Here is a 13,641-nt window from a genome sequence, read left to right on the forward strand (position 1 = left end):
AGACTATCTGGTTCTGGAACTGGGCTGGCAATACAGTCATACAGTCCACAGCATCCTCACTGCCCAGCTCCACTTCCACTGCTGAGCTCAGGAATCTTTCCCTCCCTCCTTTTGGAAGCAATCCTGTGTGTGGAGGTGGGGCAGAGGGAGTAAAGCCAAACGCAACTATAGCATCTCATATGTGCAGACTCTCAAACCAGCCTCACACCTCAGTGAGGTGACAATGGCTAATATTTCTTATCTCAGTTTTACAGAGGCCCAGCCACAGCAAGTTACCTGCCCAAAGCTACACAGCCTCTGGCTCCAACGCAGGGCTCTCTCCCCTGCCTGTGCCCTTTCGCCACCGCAGCCCCTGCCCTCCAGCTGAAGGACCACCTGGACCCTGCTGCCTCCGTTGGGCCATTTGCTTAGTGGAGTAGTTGGGGGGGTGGGGGGCCTGCAACCAGGGACCCCACCCCCACCCCCGGCGCTGCCCCTGCCGACCAAGCAGTGAGCCAGCTCTCCCCTCCTCTGAGGCAGGGGGTGTTGTCCGGGTCTCAGGGCTGCCCTGAGGGGCCGCGCACATCTGGGGGACAGAAAGGCCCAAACGGACTCGGAATGGCCGGTGCTGCCAGGCTCTGGGAAATGAAGGGCTCGCGGTGTCTCGCACTTTTTGTGGGGGCGGGAGTAATTACCAGGTGGCCGCGGAGCCAGCCGAGGGGGTGGCTGCTAACCTGGGCGGCGACCGCAGGCGGAGACGCCCAGCCCGGGAGAGGGACCCGGACGCGCCGGCGCTCGCGGACAGACACCCGCGGTCCCGGCCGCTACCGCGGCCGCGTCTCCCGCCCCCGCCACGCCCCGGCGGCCTCGGCTGGGGGCGCGCCCCCTCCTCGCACGCGCACGCGCCTGCACCCGCACTGGCCCGCCAGGTTCCCGCGCGCTCGCGGGGCCGCTCCGGGGGAGGTGCCGAGACCCGGCCTTGGTCCGCGCGCGGTTTCCGGGGTCTGGCGCGCCGGGGACCCACAGGCGAGGCGAGAGGAAGGGGTCGGCTCGCTGGGACTCTTACCTGCGCGGCGCAGGGCTGAGGCGCCGGCCACCGTTACCCCACGCCCCTCCTCTTGCCAGCGCGCACGCAGATGGCGGGGTGGCCTGGGGACGTCCTCGGGTCCCTTCCTGGGAACGTAGGGCCAAATTGTGCTCCGATTCCACGGCACCCCTGCGTTGGGCACACGCAGCCCTGAGTGAGGGTCCACGCCCTGCCTTTCACCCTGACCACAGTCCCTAGGCTCAGCGCCTGCTCCCGCTACCATCCTGCCCTGGGGGACAGGGTCTAGAGCACTGCATGGGGCTCAGAGTGGGCCTGCCTGTAAAAGGACAAGGGTCCTTCTCCAGTCACGTCCACTCCCGGGTGCCCTGGCTATCAGCAGCCTCTCACCACAACCCCAGGGTGAGAAGCCTAGAGAACAGTCCAGGAGGAGCCTTTCTGTCCTTTTCCACGTCCGTGTGCCCAGCACACGCAATAAACGAAGTGCGGTGTTGCAGCTCTGGGCCTCTCTGCACCTGCCCTGACCTCAGCCTGGCCAGCCCAGCCTGGGGCTCTGCACTTAGGTTTGCAGCCCCCTGGGTCCCTGCCAGGTGCTCCCCAGAGCCGGACCCTGCCTGCCACAGGGATGACTTAGAGGACCTCCTACTGACCTTCTTGATAATTCAAGGAGGTCTTAGTGCCCTCTGCCCCACATGCTCACAGATAATAGTAATAGTAGTCCCAGCCCGCATCTATTGAGCTCTGCTGTGTGCCAGGCACTGTTGTAAGTACTTAATCGCATTAACTCATTTGATGTTCAGGGGTGTATGATGCAGATACTATTGTTATTCCCATCTTATACATGGGGGAATGAGGCACAGATTGGGCAAACAACTTGCCCAAGGTCACACAGGTAGTACGTAGAGGCCTCGGGATTCAAATCCAGGCAGTACAGAAGCCCTTCTCCTACCCACATCCTGTCCCAAGCCACCCTCGGCTGTTTCCTTCTGCTTTTTCACAATTGCATACCTTGGTTCCTGTGGCCCTCTCCAATCCAGAGACCTCCTGTTTCCCATCTCTTGAACTCCTGCCCCGGTCTTAAGACCCCAAATCACTTCTCCTAGGGAGCATTCTTGGTTGCCCCAGGTAATGTGTGCTGAACCCCACTGTGTGCCCTTAGCCCCTTTCCCAGCATTGCACTGCCCCTGGGGTTGGTGGCACACAGCTGTCTCTCTACAGGGCCCTTGCTCTCAGCCCAGTTATCCTGCTCAAAGCAGGGTGCCCCCATTCCTATTTATGAAATTAATGTCTGGAACTGTCACTGCAAGAGTCTGCAGAAGCTTGGGCGGTTGTCAGGACAGATGGTTGCAGGTTAGGGACGAAGGGTGATTGGAACTGCAGGCAGGGGAGGTAGAAGGAGAGAGACAGCAAACATCTCACCTTCTGCTAACTCCTCTGGGTGGCTCAGCGCTCCACACGGTGTGACTTAGCCTCTAGGTGAGTCTCCGGAAGGATGGACAGTGGGTAAGAGGACAGAAGGTACCCTGGCAGGGGAAGGCCGGGGAGCAGGAGGAGGCAGAGAGAGGCACAGGGAGTGTGGAGTCAGGGGGATTTGCTTTTCCCACTGGACACTACCCTAGCCACATCCCAGCAGGCTAAGAGGCTGGATAAGCCGCCTCTGCTGGTCTTCACTTTGAAATTCCTCCTTCTTAGAAAGTCCTCACAAATGGAATTTTCTGGATTGACTATTTATGCCATAAAAATTCACATCTGCTTTCTAAAAGTTGCCAAACTAAATGTAGTTGTGAAGAGTTTGGCGTTGAAAGCCAGAGTGTTGGCATTTAAATCCCAGTTGTACTACACACTAGCAGGGTGACCCTGGACAAGTCTTTTAACCTCTCTGTGCCCGTTTCCTCATCTGTGAAATGGAGACACAACTTCAAAAGAGGGCTAAGATGATTACATGAGTTAAACCAACTAAAGCCCTTAGCTCAATGCCCAGCACACACGAGGGTTCAATAGATGTTAACTGTTATTATCACTGTCATTGGACATTCCAAATATCGTCTTATTTGCAGCTCTTATCATTTATTTATTTATTTTTGAAACAGGGTCTCACTTTGTCGTCCCCCAGAGGACAGTGGAGTACAGTGGCAGCTCTCTGCAGGCTCGATCACTCTTATCTTTTAAATGCTTCCTGTGTCCTTAGTGCCTGTGCACGATCTCCTTTCATCCCCAGAACAAGTAGTTTTATTCTCTCCATTTCACAGATCAGGAAACTGAGGTTTCATAAATTGCCTGAGGCCACTCAATTCCCAAGTGACTGAGCCAGGACTTGACAGGAGTTCCGACTCTGAAGCTGTTTCTTCCAGTGATTCTGTTCTGCCTCATCTCATCTCTCTAGGAAAGAGGTGGGCTCTTTTAAAGCTCATGGTCAGTTGCCAGATCGAGGACTCTGACTGTCAGGAGTACAGAGCACGCCCTGTAGAAAATATCTTACAGAATGAATCCTGTCAGGGCTACCACACTGCACAACCTCAAGGGTGCCGTGCATGCTGTAACCCCAGTTGGTGGTCCCTGGAGTTGGCACAGTGTGTCAGTACTTGGTGGCCCTGTCTCCCGCCTCTCTTTTTCTTTTCTTTTTTTTTTGAGACAGAGTCTCTGTCACCAAGGCTGGAGTGCAGTGGCACAACCTCGGCTCACTGCAACCTCGGCCCCTGGGTTCAAGCAATGTTCATACCTCAGCCTCCTAAGTAGCTGGGATTACAGACGTGTGCCACCACGGCCAGCTAATTTTTAGTATTTTTAGTAGAGACGGGGTTTTACCATGTTGGCCAGGTTGGTCTCAAACTCCTGGCCTCAAGTGATCCACCTGTTTCAGCCTCCCAAAGTGCTGGGATTACAGGCATGAGCCACCGTGCCCAGCTATGCCTCTGTTTTTCACCCCACTTTCTCCGTTTACAGGTGCCTAAACATATCCATTGCCTTTCACAGTCTTGATGCTGTTAAATTAAAACAAACTCACTTTTGATTCGTGTTTCACTTTTTAGAGACAGACAGCATGGCTCTTATTATAGTTACTTAAAGATCTGGAACTGGCCAGTGGAGTCTGAGATGCTTGGGCCATTGCCAAAACACAGACTTGGGCATTTCTGGCCATGCTTTCCCTAAGAAAATGCTGGAGCTGGAGAACCATATAGAAATTCATCATGCTGCTTGCAAAGTCACTTTTGGCTGGGTTTTGCTATGTTTCTCGGTGTCAAGATGTCCAGTCCTTGGCAGAGGCAGCAAAATTTGTTGTTTTGTAAATAAAACCTGGCCTTACAAGCAACAAAACAGCTCACTGATGGTAAATTAAGCACATATTGTCTTCCAGAACCTTCCTGAGCCTAGAGAATGTAAATGATGACCCATGCTCTTGAAATGCTGATTGGAAATGCTGCACTAATAACTGTCTCGCCCACAGAAATTATCTCCCACATTGGGCTGGGCTCCAGAGACATGGTCTGAAATTCACCACCCCCAGTGCCAGTGATGCTTGCATCCATTTCTTCTTTTCCAGTCACTTGTGGTTTTTCTTTTTATCTTGGCATCTGTAAAGGCAGAATCTCTACACAGAGCCTGAGGACAGCTCACTCACTGCATTTCCCCAATGTCAAACCCAGAGTGACACACTGCAGGTGTCCAGAAAATGGAGCCAAAGGAATGTGTGAAAGAGGCTCCTGCACCAGCAATGTGCCGTGTACTTTCTATCCACCTATCCAGATCCAGTCTCCATCCCGCTGCTCTAAGGATGATGTCACCCGGCTCCCTGCCTTCCAGCGTCTGCTAGATTTGGGCGATAGGAAGCACTAACTGGAGATCAGAGGATGGGAGGAGAGTGAAGACCTGGGAGTATTTATCCACTCTGCCGGGGTCACTTCAGGTTGGCTGCCTCCCTTGGCTGAAGATGTCAGCTCAGCTCCTGTTGGAGTCCCTCTCCTGCACTTCTCTCTCCCTTCCTCCTGCAAGCCTAGGGCTAGTAAGCTCCTGAGGCATGCCAGTCCCACCGTGTGGCACCATCCCTTAGCCCTGCCACACCTTTGTGTTAAATTCTTGTCAATTACCCTGCTTGAGGGTGCCATCTGCTTCCTGCTGAGTCTGACTGATACAGAAATGGATGCATCAGATACATCCTCACTGCAAACTCATACTAAGGAAGAATGTGCATATATTTCAGAATGTGCACAGATGATCTACTTTCGAAAATTACTGTTTTTCCACTTCGTTCTTCCAATTAGCACAGCTGGATAGCCTTAGCGGAAATCTCTCTTTATCCCCTAAACAACAGAATGAGTTCCTACTTCCTCCCTCGGTTCTAGCGCCAGCTCTTCTCAATCCCTGCTCAGGCCCAAGCCTTCTCTTGCTGATCCACCCCTGTCCTGTGCTTCCTGTCACCGTGAGCTTTCTAGAGCAGAGCATGCGGCTGCGGAATCAGGTCAGTAACTTTCCTTCTGGAAAACAATTGCCAATGCTGAGTCAAGTTTCAGGACAGTTTCAGGCAGAAAGAGACTGGTTTTCTTTCCTAAGAGTTATTGTTTCTGGCAACAACGACACTCCAACAGGCTCGGGCCTGAGCTGATGAATGGGACAAACTGATGACCACCACAAAGTTGCGTCTGCTCCCATCCAGCTAATCCGAGGGCTCTCAGACAGACTGTGACTAATGGGGACCTCTGAGGGCGAAACGTTCGAAGGCCAGGGAGGAACAAGTCTAGACGAAGTGTGAGCACACACATCTGGAGGGCTGGGAGCCCATGTCACATTCCTGGCTGGACTTTGGACTCCAGGAGGAAGGCTTCAGGTTGGGCTTGCTCAGGCTGAGGCAGTTTGGGAGAGTGGGAGTGCAGGGGACTTGGGCATCTGAATGCCTGGGTTTGAACTGCACATCTGTTGCTTTTTAGCTCTGAGAGCTCTGGCAAGTTATGTAGCCTCCCTGGGCCTTGGTTTCTGCTTCTTTAAAATGGGGTTAACAGTGAAGATTGGTGTAAGAATCACATGTAAAGGTGCTGTCAAGAAATCTGGTTGAAGGCTGGGCATGGTGGCTCATGCCTATAATCTCAGTACCTTGGGAGGCTGAGATGGGAGGATCACTTGAGGCCAGGACTTCAAGAAGAGCTTGGGCAAGACTGTAGCCATAGCCATAGCAAGAATCTGTCTCTATTTAAAAAAGAAGAAGAAAAAAAAGGAATGGAAATAAATGAATTAAATGGAAGTGTGGTTGACATAGAAACCAGGATACCAGCTTTGCCAGGTCCAAAAACAACAGGTTTTGCTGGGAAGGCACAAGAGGGGGCTTTGCTGATGGAAGGAGTGTGGCCCAGGCTGGGGCTGTTCAGCTCTGGTCAGCCTCTGCCTTGGTTCTCTGCTTAGGGAGAACGGACCCAGTTCTGGCTCCTCCACTTATTGGCTATGTGACCATAAACAAGTGACATTCACTCTGTGCCTTAGTTTCCTGATACGTAAAACGGGGATAATAATAGTACTGGGCCAGGCACGATGGCTCATGCTTATAAACCCAGCACATTGGGAGGCCAAGGTGGGCAGATCACTTGAGGCCAGGAGTTCAAGACCAGCCTGGCCAACATGGTGAAACCCTGTCTCTACTAAAAAATAAAAAACTTAGCCAGGCATGGTGGTGCCCACTTGTAATCCCAGCTACTCGGGAGGCTGAGGCAGGACAATCGCTGAACCCAGGAGGTAGAGGTTGCAATGAGCCAAGATCGTGCCACTGCACTCCAGCCTGGGCAACAGAGCAAGACTCCGTCTCAAAAAACAAAAACAAAACAAAACAAAAAAAAAAAAACAGTACTGCACAGGCTTGTTGTATTCACTGAGTAAGTATAAAACTCTTAGAACTATGCCTGCCTCTAGTAATGCTCACTTAATAAATGTTAAGCCATCCCTTCTTCCCCTGATGCCCATGGAAGGCTTATGTGTTCCAATCTCATTTAAGGGTGTAGGCTTCTTTGTGGCAGTGAGCTGGGTACATGGTGATGACTTTTCTTTGATTTGCTACGTAAGATTTGCCTCCTGTGGGGTTCATATGACTTGGTGTGTGGATGCTGGGGGAGGACAGGGATGGATTTGAGTGGTATTTGGCACACAGAAACCTTTCCAGCCTTAACTGCCTGGGACCCCCTGAAGAAAACCATTGGCAGCTCTCCCTTCAGCCCTCTTGGATCATGGCTTAGGGTCCTATAATGGGGTGTGGATGGTGTGGGAGGGTGAGAAAGGGCTGAAATGAGAGAGTACTGGCAGAGAATTTGTAGCCTATACAGGGGCCTTACCTAGAAAACCTTGGAGAAAATCTCCTCCTGATCTGGGCTTCAGGTCTTCTTGCCAGGCATCTTGAGGGCAATAATGGTGCCAGAGAGGCAGTGTAGCCTACAGGCCAGGAAGGTGCATCCTGGAGCTCCACTGCCTAGGTTCAAATCCCAGCTCTGCCACATGCCAAGTTATTTAACCTCTGTTCTTCATCTGTAAAATGACAATGATGGCACCTAACTCATGGAGTGTTGTGTAATGTGCCCGGAGCAGTAAATGTCAGCTACTAGGTATATTCCACCAGTCAGCATGTCCTGTGACTACGAGGGATAGCTCCTACTGTGGTAGGCAGAACAACAGCCCTCAAAGATGACTGTGGCCTTGGCTGGACACGGGGGCTTACACCTGTAACCCCAGCACTTTGGGAGGCCGAGACGTGTGGATCACTTGAGGTCAGGAGTTCGAGACCAGCCTGGCCAACATGACAAAATCCTATCTCTACTGAAAAAAAAAAAAAAAATTAGCTGGGTGTGGTGGTGCACGCCTGTAGTCCCAGCTACGCGGGAGGCTGAGACATGAGAATCACTTGCACCTGGGAGGCGGAGGTTGCAGTGAGCCGAGATCATGCCACTGTATTCCAGCCTGGGCAACACAGCAAGACTCTGTTTAAAAAAAAAAAAAAAAAGATGACTGTGTTCTAATCCCTGGTACCTGTGAACATGTTACCTTACACATTAAATGGACTTTGCAAATGTGATAATTAGAGATTTTGAGATGGGGAGATGATCCTGGGTTATCAAAGTGGACCCAGTGTCATCACAAGGGTGGAAGAGGGAGGCAGAAGAGAGAATTTGAGTGATGTAGAGAGGGGAGGGCTCCACCATCCATTGTAAGCTTTGAAGATGGGAGAGACCACAAGCCAAGAAATGCAGGCAGGCCTGAGATGCTGAAAAAGACAAGGAAATGGAGTCTCCCCTGGACCTCCACAAAGGACCTGGCTGGCCCTGCCAACACCTTAGTTTTAGCCCCGTGAGACCCTATTCTGTCCTCTAGAATTCTAAAATAATGAATATATGTTGTTTTAAGATACTAAGTCAGTTGGTGGTAATTTGTTCCACAGCAACAGGAAACTAATATAGCTATTGAGACCCAACACAGCTGGTACTTGGAGGCTGGACCATGTGGAACCACTCCACAGTGTTTCCTGAGCACCTGTGGTTTGTCACCCACAGCCCCTGACCTCTGGAGGGGAACACGCCAGACTAGGGAACTGAATACGCCCTAGGTATGCATATCACCAGCGATGTAATATTCTGGGGCAAGAGGGCTGAGGGTGGATCCGTTGGTTTAAAAAGGCCTCTGGAGAAGCCGGACCCCGGACCCCTGGTAGGGCCTTGAAAGATGGAGGGTTTGGATAAGGACAGGGAGGAGGGCAGGGAGAAGAAAGGCATAATTGGAAGGGGCCAGCAGGATCCAAGTCAGGGAGGATCACTCAGTTATTCATTCATTATTCATTCATCAGCTCATTCAACACCTGTGCTCCAGGCTATGGGGCCAGGGTGAGGCAGGTGTCAGAACAGTGAGGTGAACAAGGAACAAGGTAAACCTAGTGATTGTTCTTTTTTTTTTTTTTTTTGAGATGGAGTTTTGCTCTTGTTGCCCAGGCTGGAGTGCAATGGCACTATCTTGGCTCACCGCAACCTCTGCCTCCCAGGTTCAAGCAATTCTCCTGCCTCAGCCTCCGGAGTAGCTGGATTACAAGCATGCACCACCACACCCAGCTAATTTTGTAGTTTTAGTAGAGACAGGGTTTCACCATGTTGGTCAGGCTGGTCGCGAACTCCTGACCTCAGGTGATCCGCCCACCTCAGCCTCCCAAAGTGCTGGGATTACAGGCGTGAGCCACTGCGCCCGGCTGTAGTGGTTGTTCTTATGAAATTTATACTCAGGAGTGGAAGACAACACGCCATTGCAATGAAACACGGCAAGCATTACAGCAGGAGAGGTTTAGCTTGTGAAGGGACACATCAGGGTGGACTTCCTGGAAGAAGTAGCCCTTTAGTTGATAACAAGATTAACTGAAGGTTTGTTTTATATCACTCCAGGCACTGCTGGGCTCTCTGCACTTAGTAGGTGCTGACTGAAGGAGACAGTGACTATTTTTGTTATTCCCGTCAGAGCCTTTTTTTTTTTTTTTTGAGACGGAGTCTCGCTCTGTCGCCCAGGCTGGAGTGCAGTGGCGTGATCTCCGCTCACTGCAAGCTCTGCTGCCTCCCGGGTTCACGCTATTCTCCTGCCTCAGCCTCCCTAGTAGCTGGGACTACAGGCGCCCACCACCACGCCTGGCTAATTTTTTTGTATTTTTAGTAGAGACGGGGTTTCACCGTGTTCACCAGGATGGTCTCGATCTCCTGACTTCGTGATCTGCCCACCTCGGCCTCCCAAAGTGCTGGGATTACAGGCGTGAGCCACCACGCCAGGCCTTTTTTTTTTTTTTTTTTTTTTGAGACGGAGTTTTGCTCTGTCACCCAGGCTGGAGTGCAGTGACGTGATCTCTGCTCACTACAACCTCCACCTCCTGGGTTCAAGCAATTCTCCTGCCTCACCTCCCGAGTAACTGGGATTACAGACGTGTGCCACCATGCCCGGCTAACTTTTGTATTTTTAGTAGAGATGGGGTTTCACCATGTTTGGCCAGGCTGGTCTCGAACTCCTGACCTCAAGTGATCCCTGCGCCTTGGTCTCCCAAAGTGGGAGTAATCCCAAAGCTGGGATTACAGGTGTGAGCCACCATGCCCGGCCCCAGTCCTTTCTGAATCTGTCTTACTACACTAAGGAGAAAGCCTCATGTGGGTGCTAGTACGTCTTTAACACCACTCTCATTCTTGCTCATCTCCTTTTTTAGCCCAGAGAGCAGGCCTCAGGTATATTCACAGGTGCTAAAGTTTAGTAACACTGCTGCCTAGTTCCTTGCTTTTATTTATTTTATTTGCCAAGTCCCTTGCTTTTATTTGTTTAATTACCTTCCTTTTGTGGCAAAGGGGTACTGACTTTTCTATTTCTGGAAGTAGACTACAATTTCTTTTTTTAAACATAATGTATTTGTGCAATAGAACCAAGAGTGGGATTTACCCCCTTGTCCTGGAATTGACCACTGGGTCCAGGTCCTCTTTCGCGGTGGGGCCTGATTCTACTCCCTAATCAGGACTTCCACCAACAGCAGACCCCACCACCTCGCAGTCTCCACCCCACAACACACAGTCAGCACCGGGGCGGGGCGAGTAGGAACTGGGGTTAGAGGGAGAACACTTGGAGGCTCTGAGAGTCTCTGAGAGCTGGAAATGGGGCTACTTTGTTTAGAAGGTGGGTTACTATCTGCTCTCTCTCCTCAGTCAGGAGCCCCAGGGGTCAATCAGAGGTAACAGAATTTGTACCACAGGGGCCTGGAAATGATGAACTCTGCCCAGGAAGTTGAGGAGCACAGATGGAATCTGAAAATAGTGATGGTAAGACATAAGTTTCGAGTTTCCGTTTTTTGAGTAGAGGTCCCGCGGTAATCCAGCTCCCATGGTAAAATATTCGAATAAAAACATTATGTATATAGTAGACATGGAGCTGGAGGGCGCTGAGGTTTTTTGAAACTGATTAGAAGGGAAAACCAGAATGAACACAGCAAGAACAACATTCTGATAACAGCTATGATTGGAGGATAATGGGCAGGGAGGAGCCACGCCTCGGGTGCCAAAGTAAAAAGCTCCTGGTCTGGAGGGCGGGAAGTCAGGGAAGCCTTCCTGGAAGAGGTGATTCTGGACTGAAACCCAAAAGCGACTAGGAGGGTGTCCTAGGACTTCTCTCAGTGACTAGTGTATATGATGCTGTGGATACAGAAGGGGCCCTTGAATGTTGATGGTGGGGGCTTAGGGCCTTCTCATTGGCCCAGGGTTGTATTGCTGGGGGCCACTTAGTTTGATTCTGATCATCTTGGGCAAGAAGGAGAAGCAGTGCAGACCTCCCACCGGTCACTCTGAATTACAGTCTGTTTCCCATGTAGAGTGTGAGTTACATGGGCAGTGAGCAGCTCCCTCCAGCTCAGGCCAAAGCCCAGCAGAGTGCCCGTTTTGCTGAATAAATGAATGCAGGAATAGATGGAAGGATAAAACGAGGCAGTTAAACAAAATACTGTGTGAGAAGTATCTGGCGCCAGCGGACATTCAGTAAATATTAGTGTGTCCCTCCCTCTTCCTTTCGCCTCTCTCCTCTCTCTGGGCCAGGGTCGAATAGCATTTCCCCGGCTTTAACGGATGCCACGGAGCCCAGACCTCCAGCCTGGGTCCGGGTCCTTGGACTCCTCCCACAGTGCTCCTCGAGGTGCCTCAGTTGCAGCTATGAAAGGTCATGTCCTCAGCGGGTCTGGACAGTGCTGGATTTTGAGATATGCCCCCACCCCAGGAGCCCTGGGCAAAGGAGCCCCTCTGGCCTGGCGTCCCCCCAAACACCACTCCATGACACCCTCAGGGTGGCAAGTCCCTGGGCCTCAAGAGCCCCATCCATTTGTATCCTTTCCTAGCACAGAGACCTACCCCAGTCCTTCTCCTGCTCCACTTCCCCCAAACGCCTTTATTCCACAGATCGGATTTGAATCTTCCGCTCCGGTAGCTGGCGGGGAGCCGCCCTCGCTGAAGGTCAGCCGTTCCCCGGTGCGTCCCCGCGCTGCCGCCGCCGTCCGCCCTCGCCCCGGCCGCCCGGCGCACTCACCTCTGTCGGGTCCTGGGTGCAGGAAGCGCGGCCGCGGCTCAGCTGGGCCCGCAGGAGGGAGTGGCAGCGGGGACGGCGCCTGCGGGGCGTGGCAGGACCGGCGCGGCGCTCGCCGTGCGGGGTCCTCGAGCGGGAGGCGGAGGCTCCGCTGCCCACCCGACCACGGGGACAGAGTCCAGGCCCCGCCGGACACCAGGGCACCTGCACCCCCCACCGGCCTGGGGAGGGTGCGGCTCCCAGGACAGCTCCTAGGGTACCTCCCTCCGCCAGGGGCTCGCGGGGCCCAGGTTTCCCTCCCTGCGGCCAGGCTGGCTGGGTGCCTGCCCGTATCTATTTGTGGTCTCTGGGGGAGGGGAGATGGAGAGCAGGTAGATGGTTCTGCCTCTGCTCCCAGATGTGACACGATGAACCCAACTTCGTGGGGCTGGGCCAAAAGGCCCGAGCTTGGACAGGGGACATTTCTGCGCCTGACTTCGTGCTATGGACTCTGCCGGGTGGAGACCACTGTACCCCAAACACATGGAGAGATGACAGGCTTGCCCCGGGCCTGGGGTCTGTCAGTCCGCTGGCGGACTCTTTCTGCTCTCTCTGGAGAAGGGCAAGGAGGAAGGGTGGAAGGTGAGGGAGAAGCCGGGACAGAGTGTCCCAGCTTCCAGACAAGCCCGAGTAGCCATTCTCTGTGCCCTGTACGGGAAGACCACGTCTCTCAACCTAGGCTCTTCCAGAGCTGGGTTTGAGGGCAGCTGAGTCTTGAGGAGGCTGGGTTGTTCTCCTCTGAGTCTGCCACTGGGGCTGCCTCAGCAGACCTTTGTAATGGGATCCCTGTGACCATCCTGCACACCTGGTACCCCTCTCTCTGAGGCCTTTCCTGGGGCTCGCAGGGCAGAAATGAGAGGGAAATGGCCTAGGAGACAGCCAGAGGCTGGCATAGCTGCATGCACCTTAGGACGGTCAGCTCTGCAAAGCCTCCAGCTTCTCTTCTCTTCTCGTTCCTTTTTCTCCTTTAGTTATTTCTGCTCAGTCATTCAGACTCTTTCTCCGCAGCCCATCCCTAAGAGGTGGTGCTCCCTGTGCCGAGCAGACCTGTGCTGGCTTGTGAAAGCACATTCGTGAATTTCCAGGAATTTTGCAAGCCCGTTGTTTCAGCACAGCCATCATTAACAATTAACCTATGTAAACCCACCATCAAGTAACTTACATGAAAAGCAAAGGGAACACTCAAGACTCCCCACTTGCTAATTATTTTACTTTTACCCATGCTTTCAGGTTACAACTACTGTATCTGTATGGTGGTGGTATCATATCATGAGGTACATCTCTTTCTGGTGAAGGAAATCCCAAAATATTTCACGCCAAAATATGGCTCCCTGGTATAATGAGTATTTTGAATTCAACACCCTTAGAGATCAATAAACTGGAAGAAACTTTTCCCCTATCTACAAAAAGAAAGGACTGAATCGCCAAGGGGAACAGTTGTTCTTGTTCTCACCCTGTTATCTCATCACTCTTTACAGCAAAGAAGACCAAGAATGTAACCACATCTGAACAGACCCTTTTTCAAGACAGTGACTGTTTCC

The 13,641-nt window shown here is 52.3% G+C and overlaps 1 protein-coding gene across 1 annotated transcript in view; it reads right to left on the reverse strand.

Moving 5' to 3' along the window:
* The window catches only part of GPR68 (G protein-coupled receptor 68), a 32,036-nt gene extending 19,930 nt beyond the window's left edge, over nt 1-12,106 (reverse strand). The window contains exon 1 of the mRNA XM_010356389.2: nt 12,065-12,106. The gene's annotated coding sequence lies outside the window, so the exon portion shown is untranslated. The remainder of the gene's footprint in view (nt 1-12,064) is intronic.
* Between the last annotated feature and the right edge of the window lie 1,535 nt (nt 12,107-13,641).

Source organism: Rhinopithecus roxellana, chromosome 5 (genome assembly GCF_007565055.1).
Source record: "Rhinopithecus roxellana isolate Shanxi Qingling chromosome 5, ASM756505v1, whole genome shotgun sequence".
NCBI classification, from domain to species: domain Eukaryota; kingdom Metazoa; phylum Chordata; class Mammalia; order Primates; family Cercopithecidae; genus Rhinopithecus; species Rhinopithecus roxellana.